The 26,785-nt window shown below is 52.1% G+C and overlaps 1 protein-coding gene across 4 annotated transcripts in view; it reads left to right on the top strand.

The window, feature by feature from the left end:
* CNTFR (ciliary neurotrophic factor receptor) overlaps positions 1–26,785 on the top strand; it is a 474,842-nt gene that overhangs the window by 154,689 nt on the left and 293,368 nt on the right. The window contains exon 1 of one of the 4 annotated variants that reach the window (XM_075932807.1): positions 9,076–9,342. The exons of 2 other annotated variants lie outside the window; for them this stretch is intronic. The gene's annotated coding sequence lies outside the window, so the exon portion shown is untranslated. Of the gene's footprint in view, positions 1–9,075; positions 9,343–21,677; positions 21,735–26,785 lie in introns of those variants that run through there. One more of the 4 variants, XM_075932806.1, reaches the window with a different exon arrangement.

Here is a 26,785-nt window from a genome sequence, read left to right as displayed (position 1 = left end):
TAGTGCTTTTTACGTCGCCTGCTGCAAAGCGAGGCCAATATCGAGGTGGGTGGCCGCACGCCCTGGAGGAGCGCTGTGTTACCCCCTGGGTACACATACTCCTGGTTGAGACCCACTGAACTAGGCGATCTCTTGAAGTCCCTTCCAGCCCCACACTTCTCTGATTCCTGAAGCAGGCTCTTCAAAGACTCCCTCGAGGAAACGCTGGGAATCGTTCCCCCAAAGGGACCATTCCCACGACCGGCCATGCCTAAGGCCTCGTCAGAGGCTTTGCGGAGTAGAGAGGAGGCATGCTGAGTCGGGGGCCCAGGAGTCTGGCCCAGTGCGAACAGTAGAGGCGGTCAGGCTAGTTACTGAGAACGCTGTTCGCTCCCGAATCTGAGCAGCGGGGCAGAGGTTTCGCCTGTGCCCCCGGGACAAGCTGTCTCCGGGCTTCCCCAACGGGGAAAGACATGACCCTTCCCGTAGGCCGTTCGCCGTCGCCTAGGGGCCCTTCGCCAGTTGATGAATTTGACTTAATTAAATAAATGCTGAGCGAGAAGGGAATTGGCTCCCGTGGATTACCCGGTTCCATCCAGTTACACCAACGCCGTTAGCACGCGCTCTCCATTCAGAGCCTCTGCCAGCCGTCCAGCGGGCTGGTGTAATTTACCGGTCGGGAGCTCATTCCTGGCTGGAAAGAACAGCAGGCTGAGTGGCTAGGGCTGGCGGGGGGTGGCAGTTACCAAGCAGTGGCCTATCTGTCCTGGAAGGGAAAAGGACCCCCATTAGACGGCGTGTTGCCGAGCTCTGCTCTCCACCGCCCTCCCTACGTGCCACCCCCTAGGTGATGGCATTGCATGAGGCCCACCCCCATGTTACCTTTGCTGTGCGGCTGGCGTGTGTCTCACCAGCTTCTGCTGCAATGCCTGATGCTGTGCTGTCTCCTGCGTGGCACAGGAGAGATCTCCCATCCCCAGGGCCTCCCACCTCTGCCCGCTCCTGCTCCTGCCACGTGGGGCCGCTTGGCACGGGGGCATCCCCCCATCCTGCCATTATTATCCAGAGAAGGGGGTGAGCTGTGTTGCACGTTCGCACCAGAGGGGTTACGGGAGCAGAGTTCCGTGTGGCTCTCCCCTGCCCTGCTGTGTGCACGGCCGTGCGCACCAGCAGAGTGGGCAAGGTGAGCGTGAAGTGCTACGCCAGCGGGGAGCTGAGCGTGGGTGTCACCGACGTGGCAGCAGTCCAAGGCCACGTGGCGATACCACAGAGCCCCGCTGGGTCAAGGGGGTGAGCGAGCGTCTCCCAGAGGTGCGACGGAGTCCGAACGGGCTGCCTCGGGCATGGCTGAGCCCCCCAGGCTGCGTGGCACAAAGGACGTCCAATCCCGACTTATTCCGTGCTCGTGGGAGGCCGTCCAGCCCTTGTAGCACGGATCCATTTGTCCTGCCTGCAATCTGCGGCGATGGTCCGGCCGCTTCCACCTCCGGGCACGAAAGCCAATCTCAAGAGTGCGCTGATTCTCTTGGTGCGGGTGGAGGGGTCAGGGAATGCGGAGGAATCGGGGTGCTTGATAGGACTCTAAGATACAGCAGCCTCTCCAGGGGCCAGAGGCTACCGGCTCATTCGGTGTCTGTGACGCTCTAATTGAAGGAGCTGGGGAGCAGCTGTTTGGTAACTGTCACGTTGCAAGGGACAGCAGTCTGGCACTCGGATCGGTGTTGTCACAGAACACCAGGAGCAGGTTAATTGGCAGTGAGGGCTCAGCTCTGTCTCTGGGCTCCTAATCCTTGTTTACAACAGCGGGTGAGAAAAGACAATTAGCATGGAAGTGCTTTGCATGTCAGAGCGGAAATGGGATCCTGATGGGCTGTAATTGGAGGCGGGTGGGGCTCCTGCGTGTGAATGGGAGGGTGTTGTGTGTGTGTCTGACTGTAGGAGACAAGGGGAAGCGGGGAGAGACAGAGAGAGAGAGAGGTGTGAATGGAAATGGGAGGAGGTGCACCGGAGGAGGGGGCATGCGACTGCGGGGCTGGGTACGGACTGTGTGTGAGAATATGCCTGCGAGGAGCTTAAAACACAATGAAAGGTCCTGTGGGCACCAAAAAAACTAAGCGAAGTCTATAGAACCGTGAGCAAAACCCACTTCCTCAGAGGAGCTGGAGTAGAAATAACAGAAACCAAGATATATGTCCTTAATGAGGCTAACGAAGGGGGCCGGATGTGTCCCATTCATCACGTCTGATGTGGAGATGCAGGTGTTAATGGCAGGAAAAACTGGCTCAGTCATGCGCCAGCTGGTTATTGTCTTGGTTTAGGCCTAGGGTAGCAGTGTCAGCTCTGTAGATACAGTCCGGTTCGGCAGACTCTCTCGGTAACGGTGTGGTGTGAATGGGTGCACGCCGGCGAACCCGGGAACTGGTGTGTGGTGTGTGCGAGGCGTAAGCATAGCCCCGTGCGACCTGCATTACATTAGTTCCAGAGCAGCCGCACGGCCAAAGATGGGCCAGCTCCGTTTCTATGGGGGAAAACCCTCTCTCCTGGCCTGAGTTTCCGGTGGATGGGTCAGTGCTGGGAAAAGAAGTCAGCAAGCGATCTCCTGGTGGAAAACTAGCTTGAAACTTAACGGCAGCCTAGCGAGGTGGGTGGGTCTCTGTAACCGTTTGCCTTTGAGAGACGAAAGCGCTGAAAGGAGGACGGAGAAGCACCCGGTTCTGAGATTTTAACGCCAGGAAGGGCCGTGGTGACAATCGAAGCGGACTCTTTGTGTAGCATAGGCCCTGCTGCAGCCAGCCCATCTCTGCTGGTTGAGCTAGAGCAGGGATTCTAGAAAAAACATCCGATCTTAATGGATGGACTTGAACCTTCCCCCCGAATATCTCTTCTGGGGCTGCTGGGGGTGGTCTCCCATTTTCCTGCAGATGGCCCCTCACGGACGTCTCTCGCTGGGCCTGGCTCTGATCCTAGAAAACCCGGAGCAATCAGAATGAGTTTGAGGTGGTGTAACTGGGGTCAGCATCGACCCTCCCCCCCCAATCTCTGATCTTGGGGGGACTTCTGAGGGGCTTGTTCTGCTCCCCTGGGACTAACGACTCTCTCAGACCCCGAGGCAGGAAGATGTGAGCCTCATTTTGGATCCCAAACGTCTTTGATTATCTAGGGCTCTACTCTGCAGCCCCAGGACAGGGATGCCCATGGAAGTCCTGGGGGTCTGTGTGTGAAAAGCTCGGTAGCACACAGTGCGGGAAAGAACAAAGGCCTCCTCTAAAACGAGATAGCGGAAGCTTCAGCAAGGTGGAGACCCGAAGAGCATCCCTCTTGGATTCCAGCCCGCCCGGGACCAAGGAGGGGTCGGGTGTGATGCTGCCTTGTCCATCTGAATCATCGAATCCTAGAGCACTAGAACTGGAAGGGACCTTGAGAGGCCATCAAGTCCAGGCCCCTGCCCTCACGGCAGGACCCAGTAACATTTCGATCATCCCTGACAGGTGTCTGTCCAACCTGCTCTTAAATATCTCCAGAGATGGAGATTCCACAGTCTCCCTGGGCAATTTATTCCCGTGTTTCACCACCCTGACAGGCAGGAAGTTTTTCCTAATGTCCAACCTAAACCTCCCTTGCTGCAGTTTAAGCCCCTTGCTTCTTGTCCTGTCCTCAGAGGCCAAGATGAACAGTTTCCCCCTTCCTCCTTAAAACACCCTTTTAGATACTTGAAAGCTGCTGTCATGTCCCCTCTCAGTCTTCTCCTTTCCAAACTAAACCAGCCCAATTCTTTCAGTCTTCCCTCTTTGCTCATGTTCTCTAGACCCTAATCATTTTTGTTGCTCTTCTCTTGACCTTCTCCAATTTCTCCACATCTTTCCTGATATGTGGTGCCCAGAACTGGACACAATCCTCCAACTGAGGCCTAATCAGTTCATTCTTTTTCGTGTCTTGACAGTCAAAGACAAAGAGACTGCTCCCTTTCCAGTTTACATAGATTTCCATTTAGGCAGGAATCCTTTGTTTCTACATAATCCTCCCTTGCATGGAAAATGACGTGGTGAAAGTATAAGTTGGTTTGGTCACGTGCCTTTCCAGGACCGATCACTGCTCAACTATAAGAGATGGAGCTAGGCTGTTTACAGATCATTAAGTTGATCATCCAGACATAGAGGTGTCTGAGCACTGGAAACACCCGTGTTGGTTTTCATTTTCACATGTAAAACTATAAACCATTCCCTACCTCGTATGTCTGACTTTACGCACAAGCAGTGTTTCGTAAACTGTGTTCTGTGGCACACCGGTGTGCCGCGGAGAACAACATAATTCAAAATGGCTTCCTTTAAAGGGGCAGACAACTTTTTTTTTTTTTTTTTTTGGTTAATAACTTTCCCCTGACCCTTCTCCCTCCCCTGGTGTTCCTCAGAAAAAAAAATTCTTTGGTGTTTCTCGGTCTTCAAAAGTTTAAGAAACACTGCACAAGAGTGATACATACACACACCAAGATAAGATCCTGTAGACTGAGACATTAAAATTGAGAGGTTACACAGCGTATTTTGCTGAAGTCATAGCTTAGTAGGCGTCACCGATAAGAATAGTTCTGTCCCTCGTGACTCTACCCTAGTGTTGGCATCTCTCTGGATACCTGCTGCTCAAATGATAATGTGCTAAACCCGCAACATGGCGTTCCTGCCCGTCAGGACCCATCCAAACCCTTCTAAACCAGTTAGCTCCCAGCTCCTCCACAGAGACCTGAGCAGCCAGCCGCTGGGAAGAACAGAGAGGTCATGCCTGGTGAAGCAGATGGGTTCAGATCTGCTGCGGGAGGGTATCACTGATGGTTTCACAGCACTGCCATGCTGAGGAGAGAGCTAGACTCTGAAAGCCGCAAATTCACCAGGGAGAAAAATGGGCTTTTTCCAAACTTTGGGCTTTTTAAAAATTTTCAATCCCTCTCGCTCTCTCTTTTTTTAAATTTAATTTAACAAAGTGACCGCATGAAAACCTCGTTTATTTTTTATCCCTTTAAAATCTATGCAGTTTAAAGTGGCCCTATTAAAATAACTAACCTCTGCCAAGAAACTCCACTCCCGATAAAAAGCATTAAAGATTCAACAAAGAGCAGAGAATTGGGATTGATCCTAACCTTCTAGAACTGGGAGCTGCTTAACCCATTAATCAACCCTGGTTTTCACTTACAGGCTGATGGCCCTCGAGCCGGGACTAAAAGCATGTTAAATATTTATCACCACTGAACATATGTCCACCTCGGCAGAAACGGTCTCTCTCACCCACGACTGCAGCTAGCTTGCTGGTGGCAGATATGGTGGTAGCATGGAAATGCCAACATCGTGCATAATTCTGTCCTCTTCTTGGTCTGGGGTGGGCTTCGAGGTCTCTCGGATCTTTGTTGACAAATTCTGGATTTTGGAGTGGCAGCCACTGGAAGTAAATATCACATCACAGCCCATACTCCCTCTCTCTTCCTGCGTAGAAAGAACTAACATAAGAACGGCCAGACGGGGTCAGATCATAGGTCCGTCTAGCCCTGTGTCCTGTCTGCCAACAGCGGCCAATGCCAGGTGCTCCAGAGGGAGTGAAAAGAATAGGGAATCCTCACGTGACCCCTCCTCTGTGTCCCATTCCCAGCTTCTGGCAAACATATGGCATCACTACTTGATGGTGTTGTCTGTTTCACGGGAACGTTTTGGGGATGGATCGATTGGTCGTAGGAGATGGAGTTCCAGCATGCATTCCTCCCTAGTAGGGAAGTTAAAATGCAGGTAATCGGGTAACCGTGTATTACAGCATTTTAAGTTGGCTCCCAGCCCTCACTGGCTCCCGCCTCCAGCCCCACTCTGGGGGAACTGGCTGCCACCCCCATGCTGCTGGCTTTGATACAGATACTTTTACATCCCTACCCGCTAGTGAGCCCAAAGAAGCCCTGTATTCTGCACCATGTTGTCTGCCTGTCACAAGCTTGTCAGAAAAGGGTGTGACAAGGAGGGAGAAAAATTTTTCTCCTGGGCCTCTGAGGACAGGACAAGAAGCAATGGGCTTAAATTGCAGCAAGGGAGGTTTCTGTTGGACAACAGTCAGGGTGGTGAAAGACTAGAATCAATTGCCTAGGGAGGTTGTGGAATCGCCATCTCTGGAGATATTTAAGAGCAGGTTACACACACACCTGTCAGGGATGATCTAGACGGTGCTTGGTCCTGCCGTGAGGGCAGGGGACTGGACTTGATGGCCTCTCGAACTCCCTCCTGTTCTATGATTCTGTGAAAATGGGAATGTTTCCGAGAGTCCTTTTCTAAATTGTTGATCCTGTATCAATGTAGGCCTCTGCCGGAGGCCACTGCTCCTGCAAGCCTAGCTGTACAGAGCAGTGAAGGAGAGGGAAATTAGAGCTCATAGAATCAGAACCATAGAGCTGGAAGAGACCTCAGAAGATCATCAAGCCCAGCCCCCTGCTCTTAGGCAGGACCAATCCCATCTAAATCAACCCGGCCAGGGCTTTGTCAAGCCGAGACTTAAACACCTCTAGGGATGGAGACTCCACTACTTCCCTAGGGAACCCATTCCAGTGCTTCACCACCCTCCTAGGGAAATAGTTTTTCCTAATATCCAACCTGGACCTCTCCCACCACAACTTGAGCCCATTGCTCCTTGTTCTGCCATCTGTCACTACTGAGAACATCCTCTTTGGAACCTCCCTTCAGGAGGTTGAAGGCTGCTATCAAATCCCCCCTCACTCTTCGCTTCTGCAGACTAAACAGACCCAAGTCCCTCAGCCTCTCCTCGTAGGTCATATGCTCCAGCCCCCTAATCATTTTGGTTGCCCTCCGCTGGACCCTCTCCAATGCGTCCACATCCTTTCTGTAGTGGGGGGCCCAGAACTGGACACAATACTCCAGATGCGGCCTCACCAAAGCCGAATAAAGGGGAATAATGACATCTCTGGATCTGCTAGCAATGCTCCTCTTAATGCACCTAATATGCCATTAGCCTTCTTGGCTACAAGGGCACACTGTTGACTCATCTCCAGCTTCTCAGCCACTGTAACCCCCAGGTCCTTTTCTGCAGAACTACTACTTAACCGGTTGCTCCCCAGCATGTACCAATGCTTGGGATTCTTCCGTCCCAAGTGCAGGACTCTGCACTTGTTCTTGTTGAACCTCATCAGATTTCTTGTGGCCCAATCCTCCAATTTGTCTAAGTCACTCTGGACCCTATCTCTGCCCTTAAGCGTATCTACCTCTCCCCCCAGCTTAGTGTCATCGCAAACTTGCTGAGGGTGCAATCCATCCCCTCATCCAGGTCATTAATAAAGATATTGAACAAGAAAGAACTCATGCCTGGTGGAGGACCAAATCCAGCTCCCCCACCTGAAACGCTGTGGGTGCAGCGAGTGATACCTTGGCATCTTTCATTTCTAGAAGCAAGTGCTGGATGTCTCTTCAGGGGGCAGGAAATCTCCTACCCCAAATGGCTGTGCGTCTGGCTTTCTTGACCTAGCACTGGTCCAGGAGTGAATTTTGCCAACCCTTGGTCGTGGGTCAGTTTAGTTTGAGGCCAGAGCAGGGCTTTCCTCTTCAACAAGGTCCTGGTCTCTACTGCCTCATCATAGCCCAAGCCAAATCTGTCCTCAGCCTGCCAAAGTGAGTGAACACTTCCACGGGTGTGAACCCGGAGGACTGCCCTGAGGGCAGCTCCTCCAAGTTTACACCAGAGCAAAATGTCTCCGAGGGGGAGCTGTGTTCGTCTGTAACTTTAAAAACAACGAGTAGTCCTGTGGTGCCTTAGAGACTCACAAAAATCTAGAGGAACCTGACCTTTTGTGGGCAAAACCCACTTCCTCAGATGAGCTGGAGTGGAAATAACAGAAAGCAAGAGATCTAGAACAGAAGAAGGATTACCAGAGCAAAATGTAACTCAGTGTTTTACTCCTCTTCCCTGACGGCTCCAGGTTTCGGGCCTTGGGGGCTTAAAGGCCTGATGGAAAAGCAGACAGGCGCAGGATGGTTCCTAGGCGACAAGGCACATGGCATTTATGATGCAGTCGAGAGCTGAGCATGTCGAAATGGGCCGTCGCGGTGTGAGATACCCAATGATGGGGAAAATGTAGACGCGGGTGAGGAATAGATTGCAGAGGGGGGAAGGGAACCAAAAGCAGCCTGGATCTATATGGAGCTGTGTGACCAGCTCCCTACCTTCAGCTAATGCCAGCTTCAGCCCTGGGGAGGTTGGTGGTGTCTGCCCATCTGCTGCGGGGCCAGGCAGGTATGGGTGAGACTCCAACCCATGATCCCAAACTTTGGAGGCTGATGCTTGTTCCATGAAGCCCCTGGGATTCCCCCTCCCCTTACCTTCCAGCTGATGCCCTCTCCAGCCCTGGCAGGAAAATTCTTAGTGGGAGGAGCAGGTGAAAGCAGGTCCCTCCAGATGTGAAAGCGTGACACACAATGGACCCGGGACCGCCACAGCTAAAAGCATAAGCGGCTGTAGCTCGGGTGACAGTTCTGGAGCTGATGGCTGGAACAATTAATTTCCTCTGCAGATCAGTGCCCCGGGAGGAGGGGGAGAGGGTCTTCTAACACACACAAAAGCCTGCATCTCTGACGCTCGCGCTAAAGAGCCAAGTCTCTGTAGCTGGGAGCTGTAACAAATTGGAGTGTGCTTGTTTACAGACTTTAAGCTTACAGAGTTCTTTGATGGGTTTATCCTCTTCAACAAGAGAGGGGGATAATTTACGACCAAAGTCCTCCTTGTTAGCATTCGTTCCGTTCATTCCGACCACTCTCCCGAACATGAGGTGTGATTTTTTTTTTTTGCCTGGGTGAGGATGTGGCCAGGTCAGATGAAAAGCTTGAACAAATGAACTGCCGAATCATTAGTTCGGTTGTTATTTTTTGTTGTTGTTGTTACGCTGCCTCTGCTCTATCCTCGTTCAGTTGCTGATGTGCAAAACCTTGTTAAGGGCTTACAAAACAAAAGGAAAAGTGTTTCATTATCCACATATCAAACTTGTTTTGCTGCTGTCACGCACCAGAAAAGTTAAACACGTCTGATCAAAGGCGCGTAAACAGAGCTTCGGAACAAATGCCCTAAAGCGGTGCCAAAAACACAGCGCTGCCTAAAAGCGAGCCCTTTCCAAACACCCATCATGAACTCCCACATGTGTGGATCTTCTCTCTGCTCAAAGCAGCTGTGCGGGGCCGTGTAATTTCCATTTTTCAAAGAGCTCTGTGTACGCGCTGTCTCGTGCCCAGGGAGACTCGAGGAAGGCAATCAAAGTCCTGCTGTCTAACGAGCGTCAGCGAGGCCCGGGGAGGCGTCTGCCAGCGATCGCACGGTAAATACAGCCTCGGGCCCGCGAGAGGGGTGAGTTTTGGCAGGGGTGTTTCAGCAAATGGGCGGGAGGCTAACGTTTTTGCCACTGCTGCAGCTCGTGTGTGCGTGCACGTGTGTGTTTGTGAGACGACACAACTGGGCAGGGAGTACAGATAATACAGATGGCTGGATATTTCTGGGAATAACAGGGCTGAGATCAGTTCACTGGGATTCACGGAGAAATCTTGGGCCACGTTCCCCCGCTCATGGAATTATAGGGTGGGAAGAGACCTCAGGAGTCATCGAGTCCAACCCCCTGCTAAAAGCCAGGACCCACCCCAGCCAGATGAGCTGCCCTGGTTCCGGGTGTGACCTAGAGAGGGCACTCGTGGCTGTCCTTGACCTAGGGGCTTCTGGAACCCCACCCAGTCTCCAAAACAACATACAGTAGCCTAAAGGTTGCTCTCTCTTGCCCCAACTGCCCGCGGTCCACAGGAGTTCTTTTGGCACATGGGGATCAGCTGCAACCGGTGGTGTGCTGGCCATGCGCCTTTTCCCGTCCCCCTCTCTTGCCCCCTATGCAGTGGGGGGGCTCGGAGGCGCTGCAAGAGACGCCGGATGGGTCTGGGCAAGCTCTCGACCAGGCAGTGTGCCTCTCCTCTGAGTTCCAGCCCTGCGATCCAGGAGCGGACCATGCCGCTTCAGCAGTCGCCCAACCTCAACCATTAAACAAACTCCCCAAATCAGGTGGTTTGCATGGAAAAAAAACCAACTTGTTTTTTTTTAAAAAGTCCATTTTGGGGTCTTCGCATTTGCCTTTGGGTTGAGCGTGCTGGGGGCATTTGGGAGCCATTTTTTCAAGCTTTTCTCCCCGAGGGCTAGGATCTATTTTTGTTCTGAAACGACGACTCCCGGGGCCTTCAGAAGAACACTGACTATCGCCAGTCTCATGAGCACCGTGCCGGAGATGGCAGCGCAGCTTAGGCCACCAACACACAGAGAGAGGAGTCCGTGTGGAGAGTTTCTGAATGGAGGTTAAGACTGAAAAAACTGTGTAAACCAGGGGTTCCCTGTGCCTGTGGGGGCCTTGTTGGCGGGGGCATTCCCATCTTGGCAGGGGTGTTTCCATGGTGACGGGGGCGTTTCCATGGTGGTAGGGAGTGTTTCCATGGCAGTGACGGGGGGCGTTTCCATGGCGGCGATGGGGGGTGTTTCCATGGCAGCAGCAGGGGGTTTCCGTGGCGGCAGGGGTGTTCCCATGATAGGAGTGTTCCAGTCGTACCTGAAATGAAAGAGGTGCTGGACATCTAATCAGTTCTTGAGGAAAAGAGTTTGGGGAACCACTGGTCTAAACCTTTGGCAAGGCCTGTGGTTCGTGGATGTGCGACCTGGTCTGGGGGGTGCGAGTGGCAGAAGAAAGCTGTCCACGAATGGTGTCCGGGCCAAACAGCCCTGCACCCCTGCTGTTTCGGCGTGCGTGCTTTGGAAGGACACGGAGAACCTCTCCATCTCGTCTGATTAGGAGGCCGACGCAGCTCACGGATCAAATGTTTCCTACCCAGAGTGCCGAATGGCGCTAACGGGGCAGATTCAATGAAACCACCCTCCTGGCTGCCCTGGTACAATCCCGTGTCACGTGCCCAGCAGGAGAGGTTCGGAGATGTGGTCAAAGGGTCACAGTGGCGTCTGCCTTCATCCATCGTCCTTAACGAGACTTGGAGGAATACTGTGCGGGAGCGTCCACTGTCTGTCGCGTGCTTGTGGATCTTCTCTCGGTCCCTCTTTCCCTTCTCCTCCGGGATGTTTTCTGTTTTGAAGGCGTGTGGGGTTTGGTTTTATTTGTGCAAGGCCAAAGTGAGGTTGGTGAGAAGGAGGTGTGCTGTGTGCGCTGCTCTATAGACCAAAGGCGTCTGTTTACCACGGGGTCTGATTTACACGGGCCGTGAATTCCCCCTGCTGTGTGGGGCGACAGCAGCCTGGCCTGTTTGATCTTCATGCCAGCACAGTTCTTGGCCTTTCTGCTGTGAAGAAGAATAGTTCCTTGCCGACAAATCAGCCACCCTTCTCATGGTATTTCCAGCCCTGGTGACACCCAAAATTGGACACGAGGGCCTGACTTTTCCATGCTGATTTCTAGATGCGCGTTACCCTCCAGAACTGCATTTGCTCTGAATAATTCGATTGAGTTAAACAAATTACCCAGGTGAGCTGCTGGCTGGCTGGGCAGTTTGCTGCAGTGGTGAGGTGAGTAGGGCACGCTGGAGCCAATCTCGGGATACACAGAGGAATTCATACTCTGGGGATGTGGTGTGGGCACCTCTCTCTCACGTGAAGAGCACTTGAAAAGGGGAAGCTGTCAGGTCAAATGGAGCCCGTCACTTTGGCTGTTTGACAAGCTTCTTCAAAACCTAGTGTCACGTCCGGGTGGGTGACGGTTCCCTCTCTGCACAAGTCATAAGAACATAAGAACGGCCGTACTGGGTCAGACCAAAGGTCCATCTAGCCCAGTAGCCTGTCTGCCGACAGTGGCCAGCACCAGGTGCCCCAGAGAGGGTGGACCGAAGACAATGATCAAGCGATTTGTCTCGTGCCATCCCTCTCCAGCCTCTGACAAACAGAGGCCAAGGACACCATTTTATCCCCTGGCTAATAGCCTTTTATGGACCTAACCTCCATGAAATTATCTAGCTTCTCTTTAAACTCTGTTATAGTCCTAGCCTTCACAGCCTCCTCTGGCAAGGAATTCCACAGGTTGACAACACGCTGTGTGAAGAAGAACTTCCTTTTATTAGTTTTAAACCTGCTACCCATTAATTTCATTTGGTGTCCTCTAGTTCTTCTATTATGGGAACTAATAAATAACTTTTCTTTATCAGCCCTCTCCACACCACTCATGATTTTATAGACCTCTATCATATCCCCCCTCAGTCTCCTCTTTTCTAAACTGAAAAGTCCCAGTCGCTTTAACCTCTCCTCATATGGGACCCGTTCCAAACCCCTAATCATTTTAGTTGCCCTTTTCTGAACCCTTTCCAAGGCCAAAATATCTTTTTTGAGGTGAGGAGCCCACATCTGTACACAGTATTCAAGATGTGGGCGTACCATAGTTTTATACAGGGGCAGTAAGATGTTCTGGGTCTTGTTTTCTATCCCTTTCCTAATAATTCCCAGCATCCTATTTGCCTTTTTGACCGCCGCTGCACACTGCGTGGAAGTTTTCAGAGTACTGTCCACGATAACTCCAAGATCTTTCCTGATTTGTCGTAGCCAAATTAGCCCCCATCATACTGTACGTATAGTTGGGGTTATTTTTCCCGATGTGCATTACTTTACACTTATCCACATTAAATTTCATTTGCCATTTTGTTGCCCAATCACTCAGTTTGGTGAGATCTTCTTGGAGTCCCTCACAGTCTGCTTCTGTCTTGACTATCCTAAACAGTTTGGTATCATCTGCAAACGTTACTACGTCACTGCTTACCCCTTTCTCCAGATCATTTATGAATAAGTTGAAAAGGATTGGTCCCAGGACTGACCCTTGGGGGACACCACTAGTTGCCCCTCTCCAATCTGAAAATTTACCATTTATTCCTACCCTTTGTTTCCTGTCTTTTAGCCAGTTCTCAATCCAAGAAAGGACCTTCCCTCTTATCCCATGGCCATGTAATTTACACAAGAGCCTTTGGTGAGGGTGTGATGGCGCGTTGGGGGTTCCCCATCTCCTGCACCCCGAAATGGCACAAACAGACTTCACCAGCCGGTGGAATAGAGGAAGTTTATTGCCTCTCCAGGGTACAGCACAGCACAGATGGAATCTGGTCACAGAGCTGGGCTAGGATGCCTCAGGCCCCCTTGAGATGGGGGAGACTGGGCCCCTAAACTCCAGCCCCTTCTCCTAGGCTCTCCTCCATGCTCTCCCACAGTAACTAACTAAATTCCCTTGCAGCCCTGCCCCCCAGTCAGGGCAGCATCCACCTTCCTTTGTTCCTCTCCATGGGGGGTGTCTGGCCACTGGTTCAACAAGTTTGGCATTCCCTCTGCCTAGCGAGGTTTTCCCTGCTGGGTCTTGCTCCAGACAGCAGGGGTCACCACAGCCCAGCAAGTACCCCCACTACGTCACAGTTCTCCCCCCTCCGAGAGCGAACTGAGCAGGGTCACTCCGCTCGTGACCTAGGGAAGTTTGGGTCCTCTGCGTGGGAACCCGCCCCGGGGACATGGGTGCTCCCCTTGACTCAGGCCGGCCGTGGCAAGGCCCCACATGAGCTGGCTTCCCTCTGTCCACTCGCCGCCCCGCTCCAGGGCGACTGGCGCAGGCCTGTCCTCGGGGGTCACACCCACCCTTCCGCTGGCCTTGATCTCTGGCCAGGGTCTCTCGGGCCGGGGCCATGAGCCCAGTGAGCCTTCTCTGGACAACCAGGGCGGCTTCCACCCCCGAAGCTCCATCCAGGGAGGTCTTCCCCTCCCATAACTCTCTCAGCAAGCCCAGAGGGTCTATCTGGGGTAGAGACCCCCAAGCCGCTTTCCTCCTGTCTTGGGCCTTCCCGCCCCTCTGGCAGGAGTCACAGGACCGGCAGTACCGCTGCACGGCTGTAAAGATTCCCGGCCAATAGAAGTGCTGGAGCAGCTTCAGCCGGGTGCTCCGGATCCCCCGGTGGCCCCCAACGGGGACATCGTGGGCCAAATACAGCAGCTTGAGGCGATACTTTCGGGGGACGACCAGCTGCCGCTCTACCCTCCATGCCCTCGCCTTCCTGGGGGGGAGCCACTCACGGAACAGGAGCCCACGCTCCCGCAGGAATCTCTCCTGGCCACCTCTCCCCCGGGGCTGAGCTGCATGGAGGCCAGCCTGGTCCCTCAGCCTCTGCAAGGAGGGGTCTGCCTGCACCTCAGCCTGGAATTCAGCTGCTGAGGCAGGGATCGGGACCTGTCCCCCACCTCTGCCTAGGTCCGGAGTCCCAGCCTGGCTGGACCCCGTGTCCACTGGGATGGGACCCTGAGGACGCTGCCAGGAGTCCTTCCCTGGACCCACGTTGTCAGCCCCCCGCTGGCTCTGGCTCCGGGTAGTGACTAGAGCCCGCTGGGATTCATGGGGCCACTCCTCTAGGTCATTCCCCATCAGCACCTCGGTGGGCAAGTGCGGGTGCACCCCCACTTCCTTGAGGCCCTCCTTGGCCCCCCATTTCAGATGCACCCTGGCTACAGGCACCTTAAACGGGGACCCGTCTATGCCCTTCAGGGTCAGCTGCGCGTGGGGTAGTATCCGCTCCGGGGCCACTATGTCGGATCGGGCCAGAGTCACCTCCGCCCCCGTGTCCCAGAAGCCCGTCACCTTCCTACCATCCACCTCCAGGGGTATGAGGCACTCGCTCCGCAGGGGCCGTCCTGCCCCCACCCGGTACATGGAGAAATCCGCCTCCTGAGAATCAGACCTCCCAGGGGAGGTGCACTGAGCATCCTTCCCCTCTCTCTGAGCTGAGGTTTGCCTGCCAGCCCCTGCCTCTGGGGCAGCCTGCCCTTCCTCCCGCCCCAGCCAGTTAACCCTGGAAAGTCCCCGGTCCTGGGACCTGGTGCACTGAGCCCTCTTGTGGCCTTTTTGCCCACAGCGATGGCAAGTTAGGCTTTGGGCTGTCTCTGTCCAGGCCCTGGCTGGTTCTCTGGGGCGCAGACGACCTGTTCCTTGGTCTCGCCCCGTAGTTGACTCCCTCCGTCGCTCAGCCGAGATCCGGTCTCTGCGCGGTTCCCTCTCTCTCCGGGACTCCCGTTCACACCCGGACCGGCTCTCCGTGAACTCATCCGCCAGTCTCCCGGCCTCCTGGGGGTTCTCTGGTGTCCGGTCCTTGAGCCACAGCCTCAGTTTGGGTGGGCACGCTTCATAGAACTGCTCCATCATGACCAGCTTGAGCAGCTCCTCTGCGGTCTGGGCTCCGACTCCAGACTCCCACTTGCGGCAGTATTGCGCCAGGCGGGAGGCCAGGTCCACATAGGTCTCCCGTGGCCCTTTCTGTACCCCCCGGAACTTCTTCCTGTACATCTCGGGGGTCAGCCCGAACTTGTGCAGCAGGGCCTCCTTGACTCGGTTGTAATCCCCTGGCTGTAGGTCCTCCAGCTGACTGAGCACTCCGGCCGCCTCCTGGTTCAGTGCGGGGATGAGCTCCTGCAGCCAGTCAGCTGGGGGGACCCGTTGCAGTCCACAGGCCCTCTCAAAGGCACTGAGGAACCCGTCTATGTCACCCATGTCCTTCAGTTGGGCCACCACGAGCCTCTCCAAGCGTCTGGCAGTCCTGGGACCCTGGGGCCCATCCGCACTTGGCGCAGCCGGTGCCCCGCCGGTTCTCCGCTCTGCCATGGCCAGCTCATGCTGCCGCTGCCTCTCTCGATCTTGGCGCTCCTTCTCTCGATCTTGGCGCTCCCTCTCTCGGTCCTGGCGCTCCTTCTCTCGGTCCTCTACTTCCAATTCCCTGATCCGCAGCTGGATCTCCAGCCGCCGCAGCTCCGCTGGGCTGGCCCCTGCCCTAGATGGGCTACGGCTTGCAGGCCTCCCGGGAGACGCTGTCTCATCTCTCCGTTGGGTTCCAGCGCTCCTCCCCCTCTCTGAGCCTGACACACTCTCAGGGGGGGTCTGGCTGCTTCCCCTGGGGACAAGATCCTGGCCCTGTGGCTGGTCGTTCTCTTCTAGCTGAGCAATCAGCTGGGCCTTGGTTGCTTTCTGCACAGGCAAGCCCCTCTCTCTGCACAGCCCCACCAGCTCTGCCTTCAAGAGTCGGGCGTAGGCCATCTGCCCGCTGGGCCCCTCGGTGCAGACTCACCAGTCTAGTGCTGCAGCGCCCCACGATTCCCAGGAACCGCTTCGCTCTGTCTCCAGCACGCCTGGCTCCAGGGCTCTTGCTTCTACTGTGCCTTGTCGCTCGCCGCTGGAAGCTCCATCCACGGGGTGCAGTGCATCCCGCTCCTGACACCAGTGTGACGGCGCGTTGGGGGTTCCCCGTCTCCTGCACCCCGAAATGGCACAAACAGACTTCACCAGCCGGTGGAATAGAGGAAGTTTATTGCCTCTCCAGGGTACAGCACAGCACAGATGTAGTCTGGTCACAGAGCTGGGCTAGGATGCCTCAGGCCCCCTTGAGATGGGGGAGACTGGGCCCCTAAACTCCAGCCCCTTCTCCTAGGCTCTCCTCCATGCTCTCCCACAGTAACTAACTAAATTCCCTTGCAGCCCTGCCCCCCAGTCAGGGCAGCATTCCACCTTCCTTTGTTCCTCTCCATGGGGGGTGTCTGGCCACTGGTTCAACAAGTTTGGCATTCCCTCTGCCTAGCGAGGTTTTCCCTGCTGGGTCTTGCTCCAGACAGCAGGGGTCACCACAGCCCAGCAAGTACCCCCACTACGTCACAGAGGGACCTTGTCAAAGGCTTTCTGAAAATCCAAGTATACTATATCTACTGGATCCCCCTTGTCCGCATGTTTGTTAACCCCTTCAAAGAACTCTAATAGATTAGTAAGACAGGATTTCCCTTTACAGAAACCATGTTGACTTTTGTCCAACAAATTATGTTCTTCTACATGATTCACAATTTTATTCTTTACTATTGTTTCGACTAATTTGCCCGGTACTGAAGTTAGACTTAACGGTCTGTAATTGCCAGGATCGCCTCTAGAGCCCTTTTTAAATATTGGTGTCATGTTGGCTACTTTCCAGTCATTAGGTATGGAAGCCGATTTAAAGGATAGGTTACAAACCACAGATAATAGCTCAGCAATTTCCCATTTGAGTTCTTTTAGAACCCTTGGATGAATGCCATCCGGTCCCGGAGATTTGTTAACATTAAGTTTTTCTATTTGTTCCAAAACTTCCTCTAATGACATTTCAATCCGGGACAGTTCCTCAGATTCATCACCCACAAAGGACGGTGCAGATTCAGGAATCTCCCCAACATCCTCAGCCGTGAAGACTGAAGCAAAGAAATCATTTAGTTTCTCCGCAATGGCTTTATCGTCCTTGATTGCTCCTTTTATAGCTCGATCATCTAGGGGACCCACAGGCTTCTTAGCAGGCTTCCTGCTTCTAATGTACTTAAAAAACATGTTGTTATTTCTTTTTGAGTTTTTGGCTAGCTGTTCCTCAAAATCTTTTTTTGCTTTTCTTATTACATGTTTACACTTGATTTGACAGTGTTTATGTTCCTTTCTATTTATCTCACTAGGATTGGATTTCCACTTCTTAAAAGATACCTTTTTGTCCCTCACTGCTTCTTTTACATGGTGGTTATGCCACGGTAACTCTTTTTTAGGTCTCTTGCTATGTTTTTTAATTTGGGGTATACATTTAAGTTGGGCCTCTATTATGGTGTCTTTAAAAAGTTTCCATGCAGCTTTCAGGGATTTGGCTCTAGTCACTGTGCCTTTTAATTTCTGTTTAACAAACCTCCTCATTTTTGTGTAATTCCCCTTTTTGAAATTAAATGCCAGGGTGCTGGACTGCTGAGGTGTTCTTCCCACCACAGGAATGTTGAATGTTATTATATTATGGTCACTATTCCCAAGCGGTCCTGTAATGGTTATATCCTGGACCTGATCCTGCACTCCACTCAGGACTAAATCGAGAATTGCCTCTCCCCTTGTGGGTTCCTGCACCAGCTGCTCCAAGAAGCAGTCATTTAAGCCATTGAGAAATTTTATCTCCGCTTCTCTTCCTGAGGTGACATGTATCCAGTCAATATGGGGGTAATTAAAATCCCCCATTATTATAGAGTTCTTTATTTTGGTAGCCTCTCTAATCTCCCTCGGCATTTCAATGTCAGTATCGCTGTCCTGGTCAGGTGATCGGTAATATATCCCTACTGCTAATTTCTTATTATTGGAGCATGGAATTTCTATCCATAGCGATTCTATTGAACATGTTGATTCACTTAATATTTTTATTTCATTTGATTCTACATTATCTTTCACACACAGTGCCACTCCGCCACCCACCCGGCCTGCTCTATCCTTTCTATATATTTTATATCCCGGTATGATTGTGTCCCACAGATTTTCCTCATTCCACCAGGTTTCAGTGATGCCTATTATGTCTATCTCCTCATTTAATACGAGGTACTCTAGTTCACCCATCTTATTAGTCAGACTCCTAGCATTTGTGTACAAGCACTTTAAAAATTTTCCACTGGTTATTTGTCTGCCCCTTCCCTGATGCATTGGATTCCTTTCTATGCGGTTGTTTGTCAGCTCTGGCCAATGGTTTGCCCTCTCCCCTCCTCTCTTTCTGACTACAGCTTAGAGAATCTCTATCAACGGATTCTCCTCTAAGAGAAGTCTCTCTCTGCTTTACGTGCATCTCCGCACCAATCGGCTTTCCCCCATCTCTTAGTTTAAAAACTGCTCTACGGCCTTATTAATGTTTAGTGCCAGCAGTCTGGTTCCACCCTGGTTTAGGTGGAGCCCATCCTTCCTGCTCAGTCATAGACTATGTGGGTCTTCTTATCGGCCCCCGCACCGCTACAGGGTCCAGATTGCTAGCTCAAGTGAGGAATGTTTTCTGAGCTAGATGTAGCCAGGTCAAACCTTCAGGCTGATCAAGATGGTGGCTGTAGCATGCCTCTTTGTGGATCAAGATGGTGGTTGTAGCATGCCTCTCTGTGGATCAAGATGACGGCTGAGCATGACTCCCCGTGGATCAAGATGGCGGCTGTAACATGCCTCCCCGTGGATCAAGATGGTGGCTGTAGCATGCCTCTCTGTGGATCAAGATGGCGGCTGTAGCGTGCCTCCCTGTCCATCAAGATGGCGGCTGTAACGTGTCTCCCCATGGATCAAGATGGCGGCTGTAACATCTTTCCCTGTTTTTATATCATTTTTTAAGAATTCCAGTTGAAACCTCTATTTATTTCCCCCTCACAACAAATCTCTCCTCCTCTCTGATGCCAGCAACCCAAACTCCTGGAGTTCATGCGAGCCACATACTGCAGCTGGCTGGAGACCCATTTATGAAGAAAAGGGAATCACTTTGGCTGGACCGAGCTTGGAGAAACGGGGGAAAAAAATCAATCAAAGAGCTCCAAGAGGGAGAAATGGGGGCGATTTGCTTGCTATAATTTCAGTGGTGATGAAGGTGTCTAGCGCTTTCTTGAACTCAGTTAAAGTCCTAGCCTTCACAACATCTTCTGGCAAGGAGTTCCACAGGTTGACTATGCGCTGCATGAAGAAATAGTTCCTTTTGTTCGTTTTAAACCTGCTTCCTATTGTGTTATGGGAACAAGTAAGTAACTTTTCCTTATTCACTTCCTCCATCCCTGTCATGATTTTCTAGACCTCTAGCATAGCACCCTGCTGATCAATCCATTGTAGTGCCAGAGGGAAGGCCCCACAGCCAGAGCGGTGGGGCAAATGTCCCGCCCGGGGAATGCAGTGGGACTCTAACGCCCGGGCCTGCTCTCTGAATTCTAACAGTGCTTGGGTGCTGTTTGCCGGCGCTTGCGTGGCGTTCTGTGCCGTCGGCATGGGGGGTCTTGGCTCTAGCTTGCCACACGTCCGCGAGGCAGGGTTTTACAGGTGATGAAGCAAACACGGGGATGAAGTCACTTGGCCACAGTCATCCAGGCCCTGCTGGCGTGCAGACCTCCCATCTTTCGTCCCCTCCACAGAAGCAGGCTTTGTAACAGCGACCCCGCCCCACCCCAGAGACGGATGCATTTCCATGGTGCATGACCTGACTTCAACATATGTCATTTGCCCGGTGCTTGTGGCCAGCTAAACAGGTCTGGCTACCACAAGTTCACTGTGAGGAGGCAGCCTGGGGTAGCTGAGAGAGAGAGACGGAGCGGTCACGTCCCTCTACCTGCTGTAGCGTCCATTCGCTGGCGGTGCACTGTCAGGCAGGTTCTCTGCATCCCACTGACACAGTGTGAAGACCAAGGTTTGCCTTCTTGGTGGTGGGCTGTCTGTGCGGTGGTGGGGAAGTGGTTCTGTGCAGAGAGGAGAGGTGGGGGGGAGAGATTTTATCATTGCATCTGCCTCTTAAGACAGACGGACATCCAGCTGTCATTCTCCACGCTTCTCACTCCCAGTGATTAACGGCAGAGCAACGTGGCTTCTCACCAGTCCCTGGAGGTCCCAGGAGGATTCCAAAGAGCTTTCAAACTTGTCTGTGCGTGTGCAGAGCCTCAGCCAGAGCCAGCGAGATGTCGGTTGTGGAACACCAGCGTCGCTGCCTAAGTAGCCCTGGTTTTATTGTGTGCCATTGATTTTCACACACTCCTAGGGCGGGAAGAGACCTCAGGAGTCACCGAGTCTCCCCTCCCCCCGCCCAAAGCAGGACCAACCCAACTCAATCATACCAGCCAGGGCTTTGTCCAGCCGGGACTTAAACATCTAAAGGGATGGAGATTCCACCCCCTCCCTAGGGAACCCAGCCCAGCACTTCCCCACCCGCCTAGGGAAATAGCTTTTCCTCATATGCAACCTAGATCTCCCCTACTGCAACTTGAGCCCATTGCTCCTCGTTCTGCCACCTGCCTCCACTGAGAACAGCCTCTCTCCATCCTCTTTGGAACCCCCCTGCAGGGAGTTGCAGGCTGCTCTCAAATCCCCCCTCACTCTTCCCTTCTGCAGACTGAACAAACCCAAATTCCTCAGCCTCTCCTCGTAGGTCATGTGCTCCTGCCCCCGAATCGTTTTTAGTGCCCTCTGCTGGACTCTTGCCAGTGTGTCCACACCTTTTGTGTAATGGGAATCCCAAAACTCGACGCAATCCTTCAGATGTGGCCTCTCCAGTGCTGAATAAAGGGTTATAATCACTTCCCTAGATCTGCTGGCAATGCTCCTCCTAATGCAGCCCAATACGCCGTTAGCCTTCTTGGCTACAAGGGCGCCCTGTTGGCTCATCTCCAGCTTCTCATCCACTGTAACCCCCAGGGCCTTTTTGAGAAATCTGGGCTCTGATGCTCCATCTGGTTTCCACTAGAACTGGTTAAACTGGTTGGGAAGGGCTTTGTAAATAAGTGAGCAAAGAGTTCGGTTTGCTGCAGTTTGTCATGGACAGCTGGCAGGCTCTGGCTGGAAATGTTGACGGCCCGTGTCCATTTGCATTCACAATTGTCAGTTCAAATATTCATATTGCAAAGTGCACGAGGGCTCGCCACTCTTCTGTCGAAACTGAAGCCCGGGCCATCCAATCGGGGTGTGGAGACGACCTCATGTGATGCGGGCAACCAACCACACGCCACAGTGATGAATAACGGATGCTTTGCAAACAGGCCACTGGGCCGGCCAAGCAAGTCAGCAAATACTTCCCAAGAGCAAATATGTTCAAAGGGACTCCGGATTTGTTTGCAAATGAACTGCTAAGCCAACAAAGGGCTGGGGGAGCTAGAAAGCATTGGTCACAGGATTTCTCCACATTCTGGCTCCGTTCAGTCCCCACTCGAAGGTTTGGGGCTTTGAGCTGCGGGTCGTGAGTAGTCTAAATTTTCCCATCGCAAACCCTATTGGACAGAAAATGGCCTTTCTGTCCATGTGGAAAACGTTTGTTCTTTTTACAAATGTCATCGTTTAAAAAAAAAAAAGCCAACGTTTTGGAGGCTGGCGGGGGAGGGGCTGTTAAAAAAAAGTGCAGGAAGTTTAGGAAAATGTTTTTAAATTTTTTTTCCCTACCATCTTCCAACCAGCTCCCATGGCTACCATGGTCCTCTAGCCTCTTCATTGCTGGGTTTGGTGCTAGCTAGGGGGAGAGGGTAGATATGCTTGAGGGCAGAGATAGGGTCCAGAGTGACTTAAACAAATTGGAGGATTGGGCCACAAGAAATCTGATGAGGTTCAGCAAGGACAAGAGCAGAGTCCTGCACTTGGGACGGAAGAATCCCAAGCATAGTTACAGGCTGGGGACCAACCAGCTAAGTAGTAGTTCTGCAGAAAAGGACCTGGGGGTAACAGTGGATGAGAAGCTGGAGACGAGTCAACAGGGGCCCCTGTAGCCAAGAAGGCTAATGGCATATTAGGTTGCATTAGGAGGAGCGTTGCCAGCAGATCCAGAGATGTCATTATTCCCCTTTATTCAGCTCTGGAGAGGCCACATCTGGAGTGTTGTGTCCAGTTCTGGGTCCCCGCTACAGAAAGGATGTGGGCGCATTGGAGAGGGTCTAGTGGAAGGCAACCAAAATGATTAGGGGGCTGGAGCACATGATCTATGAGGAGAGGCTGAGGGATTTGGGCTCATTTAGTCTGCAGAAGAGAAGAGTGAGGGGGGATTTGAGAGCAGCCTTCAAATCCTTGAGGGGGGTTCCAAAGAGGATGGAGAGAGGCTGTTCTCAGTAGTGACAGATGGCAGAACGAGGAGCAATGGGCTCAAGTTGTGGTGGTTTGGATATTAGGAAAAACTATTTCCCTAGGCGGGTGGGGAAGCGCTGGGCTGGGTTCCCGAGGGAGGGGGTGGAATCTCCATCCCTAGAGGTGTTGAAGTCTCGGCTTGACAAAGCCCTGGCTGGGCTGATTTAGTTGGGTTGGTCCTGCTTTGGGCAGGGGGCTGGACTTGATGACCTTATGAGGTCTCTTCCAGCTCTATGGTTCTATGATTCTATGAGTTCCAACATCCGAAAGGTGGTGCACTAGCTGAGGGGAAAATCGGTGCTGGCTACTCCCGACTTCCCAGAGGGGTAGTTGAGGCAGCATCCCACACTCCCCCTGTCTCCCCTTCTCTCTGGAAGCCCTGCGGAGAGCGTTCTCAACTCCCCTGTCCTGCACACGTCCACTGGGGAAAGTCATTCCAATCCACCCCCCATACCTGGGCTCGTGAAGAGACCCAGTGCACTTTGGGAAGCCTGCCGAGAGTGGCCATTCTCCGGGTCAGTTCGGAGCTCCGCCACAGACCCCCCGTCCGATCCAAGCCAAGTCACTTAGAGCTGGATTTTCCAGGAGTCCGCTTTCATGCAACCACAAGGTGCTTGAAGCTGAACACGTTTGGAAATCTGGCTGTTTCATGGCAGGTGCTACCCCCGGGCAGAGTTCTCTAGAAAATCTTTCCCAATTCTCTGGGCATCTATTACCTTCTTGCCTATTTCAACTGTGAGCTCTGGTAAGAGCTGAGGGGAGCTCTCTGAAATAGGGTTGTGGTAGATGAGTTCAAAATGAGCTTTCAAAGCTTCGCTGCTTATTCACCTCAAGGGAAACCTTCTCTGGAAGCAGGCACATGCTTGGGGAGTTAGGGCGTGCAGGTGAATGGAATTCAGCATTTTATGAGTTCATGGGAAATAGGCATTTGCTTCACCCTAGTCCTGTGCCGTCAGGAAGCAAATAGTGCTACGGTGTGACAGCGCATTACATTTTCCTGGCTTTTTTCTCTGTCTCCATTCCACATGTTGCTGATGGCTGGCGTATTGGTATGTCCATGTGCAGGCAAAACCGTCGTAATATAAAGTCCCGGCTTGAATGAGCACTGGCTAAGATGCTTGAGTTGAGGTTGGTCCTGCCTTGGGCAGGGGGCTGGACTTGATGACTCCTGAGATCTCTGCCCACCCTAGGATTCTATGATTCCAAAGTGACCAAGATATATTGCATCTCTGTGTGTGAGTTTTTCCACAATCTCAATTTCAAACGTTTCTTGCCTTTGCAAAAATGCCTGTTTTTTTCCCAAAACAATGCACAAAAAAGGGGGGGGGGGTCCTTCTGTTGAGAACAGCCTCTCTTCTTTTTCTTTTTTTTTTAACTTGCCTTTTTTCCAAAAGTTGTGGCTGAGATGTACCAAGCAGACGTAAGGGACTTAGATGCATAATTCTCATTGAAATGAATGGGAGCTGCGCCTCTAAATTTCCTAGGCAGCTTCTGCCTTCTCAAGTTTGTAAATAACCGTGGGGAGAAGATTTCTGATAGCAAAGGGCTCTTTAATCTAGGAGCAAAAGGCAGAAGTTGAAGCTAGACACATTCAGACTAGAAATAAGTTGTGCATTGTTGACAGAGAGGGTAATTAACCACTGAGACAATTTACAAAGGGCTGCGGGGGATTCTCTATCAGGACTGTTTTTAACCCAAGACTGGATGTGTATTTCTCAAAAAGATCTGTCCTTGGAATTACTTGGGGGAAGTGCTTTGGCAAGTGTTTATACAAGAAGCCACACTGAATGATCAAACCAGGGTCCCTTTTGGCCTTCGGATCTGTGGCAAAACAAGATCCAGTCACCGGGAGCAGAAGCCAGACAGCTACAAAGTGGGACACCAGGCTTTAATGGAAAGGAGGGTTAACCACTGGAACTACTGGCTGAAGGAAATAGTAGATTCTCCATCACTTGGAGTCTTTGAATCAAGATTGGATATCTTAGAATCAGAGGATCATAAGGTTGGAAGAGACCTCAGGAGTCATCGAGTCCAACCCCCTGCCCAAAGCAGGACCAACCCAACTCAATCATCCCAGTCAGGGCTCTGTCAAGTCGGGACTTAAACACCTCTAGGGATAGAGATTCCACCCCCTCCCTAGGGAACCCAGCCCAGCACTTCCCCACCCGCCTAGGGAAACAGTTTTTCCTAATATCCAACCTAGACCTCCCCCACTGCAACTTGAGCCCGTTGCTCCTTGTTCTGCCACCTGCCCCCACTGAGAACAGCCTCTCTCCAGCCTTTTTGGAACCCCCTTCAGGGAGTTGAAGGATGCTCTCAAATCCCCCCTCACTCTTCTCTTCTGTAGGCTAAGTGAGGCCAAATCCCTCCGCCTCTCCTCATAAGTCATGTGCTCCAGCCCCCGAATCATTTTGGTTGCCTCCGCTGGACCCTCTCCAATGTGTCCACATCCTTTTTGTAGTGGGGACCCCAGAACTGGACACAATACTCCAGATGTGGCCTCACCAGAGCCGAATAAAAGGGAATAATCACTTCTCTAGATCTTCTGGCAACGCTCCTCCTAATGCAGCCCAATACGCCATTAGCCTTCTTGGCTACAAGGGCGCCCTGTGGGCTCATCTCCAACTTCTCAGCCACTGTCATCCCCAGGGCCTTTTCTGCAGAGCTGCTGCTTTTTCACCGGGGGAAAATCTGTGTTCTAGTCCGGGTTAGCTAAGGTGGTAACACGCACGGGAGAAATCTAGTGCCCATTTATAAAAAGGGAAATAAGAACAATCCAGGAAACTACAGACCAGTTAGTTTAACTTCTGTGCCAGGGAAGATAATGGAGCAAGTAATTAAGGAATCCATCTGTAAACACTTGGAAAGTGGCAAGGTGATAGGGAACAGCCAGCATGGATTTGTAAAGAACAAATCATGTCAAACCAATCTGATAGCTTTCTTTGATAGGATAACGAGTCTTGTGGATAAGGGAGAAGCGGTGGGGGTATGTCTACACTACCACCCCAGTTCGAACTAGGGTGGTAATGTAGGCACCCGGAGTTGCAAATGAAGCCCGGGATTTGAATTTCCCGGGCTTCATTTGCATAAAGCCGGGCACCGCCATTTTTAAATGTCCACTAGTGCGGACTCCGTGCCGCGCGGCTACATGCGGCACGAACTAGGTAGTTCAGACTAGGCTTCACGAAGAGTAACGGTAGTTCGGACTAGGAAGCCTAATCCGAACTATCTAGTCCGTGCCGCGTGTAGCCGCGTGGCACGGAGTCCGCACTAGCGGACATTTAAAAATGGTGCGCCCGGCTTTCTGGAAATGAAGCCCGGGAAATTCAAATCCCGGGCTTCATTTGCAACTCTGGTTGCCTACATTACCACCCTAGTTCAAACTAGGGTGGTAGTGTAGACATACCCTGGGTGTGGTATACTTAGACTTTAGTAAGGCGTTTGATACGGTCTCGCATGATATTCTTATCTATAAACTAGGTAAATACAACTGAGATGGGGCTACTATAAGGTGGGTGCATAACTGGCTGGACAACCGTACTCAGAGAGTAGTTATTAATGGTTCACAATCCTGCTGGAAAGGCAGAACAAGTGGGGTTCCGCAGGGGTCTGTTTTGGGACCGGCTCTGTTCAATATCTTCATCAACGATTTAGATATTGGTATAGAAAGTACGCTTATTAAGTTTGCAGATGATACCAAGCTGGGAGGGGTCGCGACTAATCTGGAGGATAGGGTCATGACCTGGACAGTGTGATGCTGTTGCAAAGAAAGCAAACATGATTCTGGGATGTATTAACAGGTGTGTTGTGAGCAAGACACGAGAAGTCGTTCTTCCGCTCTACTCTGCACTGCTTAGGCCTCAGTTGGAGTCTTGTGTCCAGTTCTGGGCACCATATTTCAGGAAAGATGTGGAGAAATTGGAGAAGGTCCAGAGAAGAGCAACAAGAATGATTAAAGGTCTAGAGAACTTGAGCTATGAAGGAAGACTAAAAGAATTGGGCTTGTTTAGTTTAGAAAAGAGAAGATTGAGGGGGGACATGAGAGCTGTTTTCAGGTATCTAAAAGGGTGTCACAAGGAGGAGGGAGAAAACTTGTTCATCTTGGCCTCTGAGGATAGAACAAGAAGCAATGGGCTTAAACTGCAGCAAGGGAGGTTTAGGTTGGACATTAGGAAAAAG

This window comes from Pelodiscus sinensis, chromosome 6 (assembly GCF_049634645.1).
Source record: "Pelodiscus sinensis isolate JC-2024 chromosome 6, ASM4963464v1, whole genome shotgun sequence".
Classification (NCBI taxonomy): Eukaryota; Metazoa; Chordata; order Testudines; family Trionychidae; genus Pelodiscus; species Pelodiscus sinensis.
This window is presented reverse-complemented; position numbering and strand designations above follow the sequence as displayed.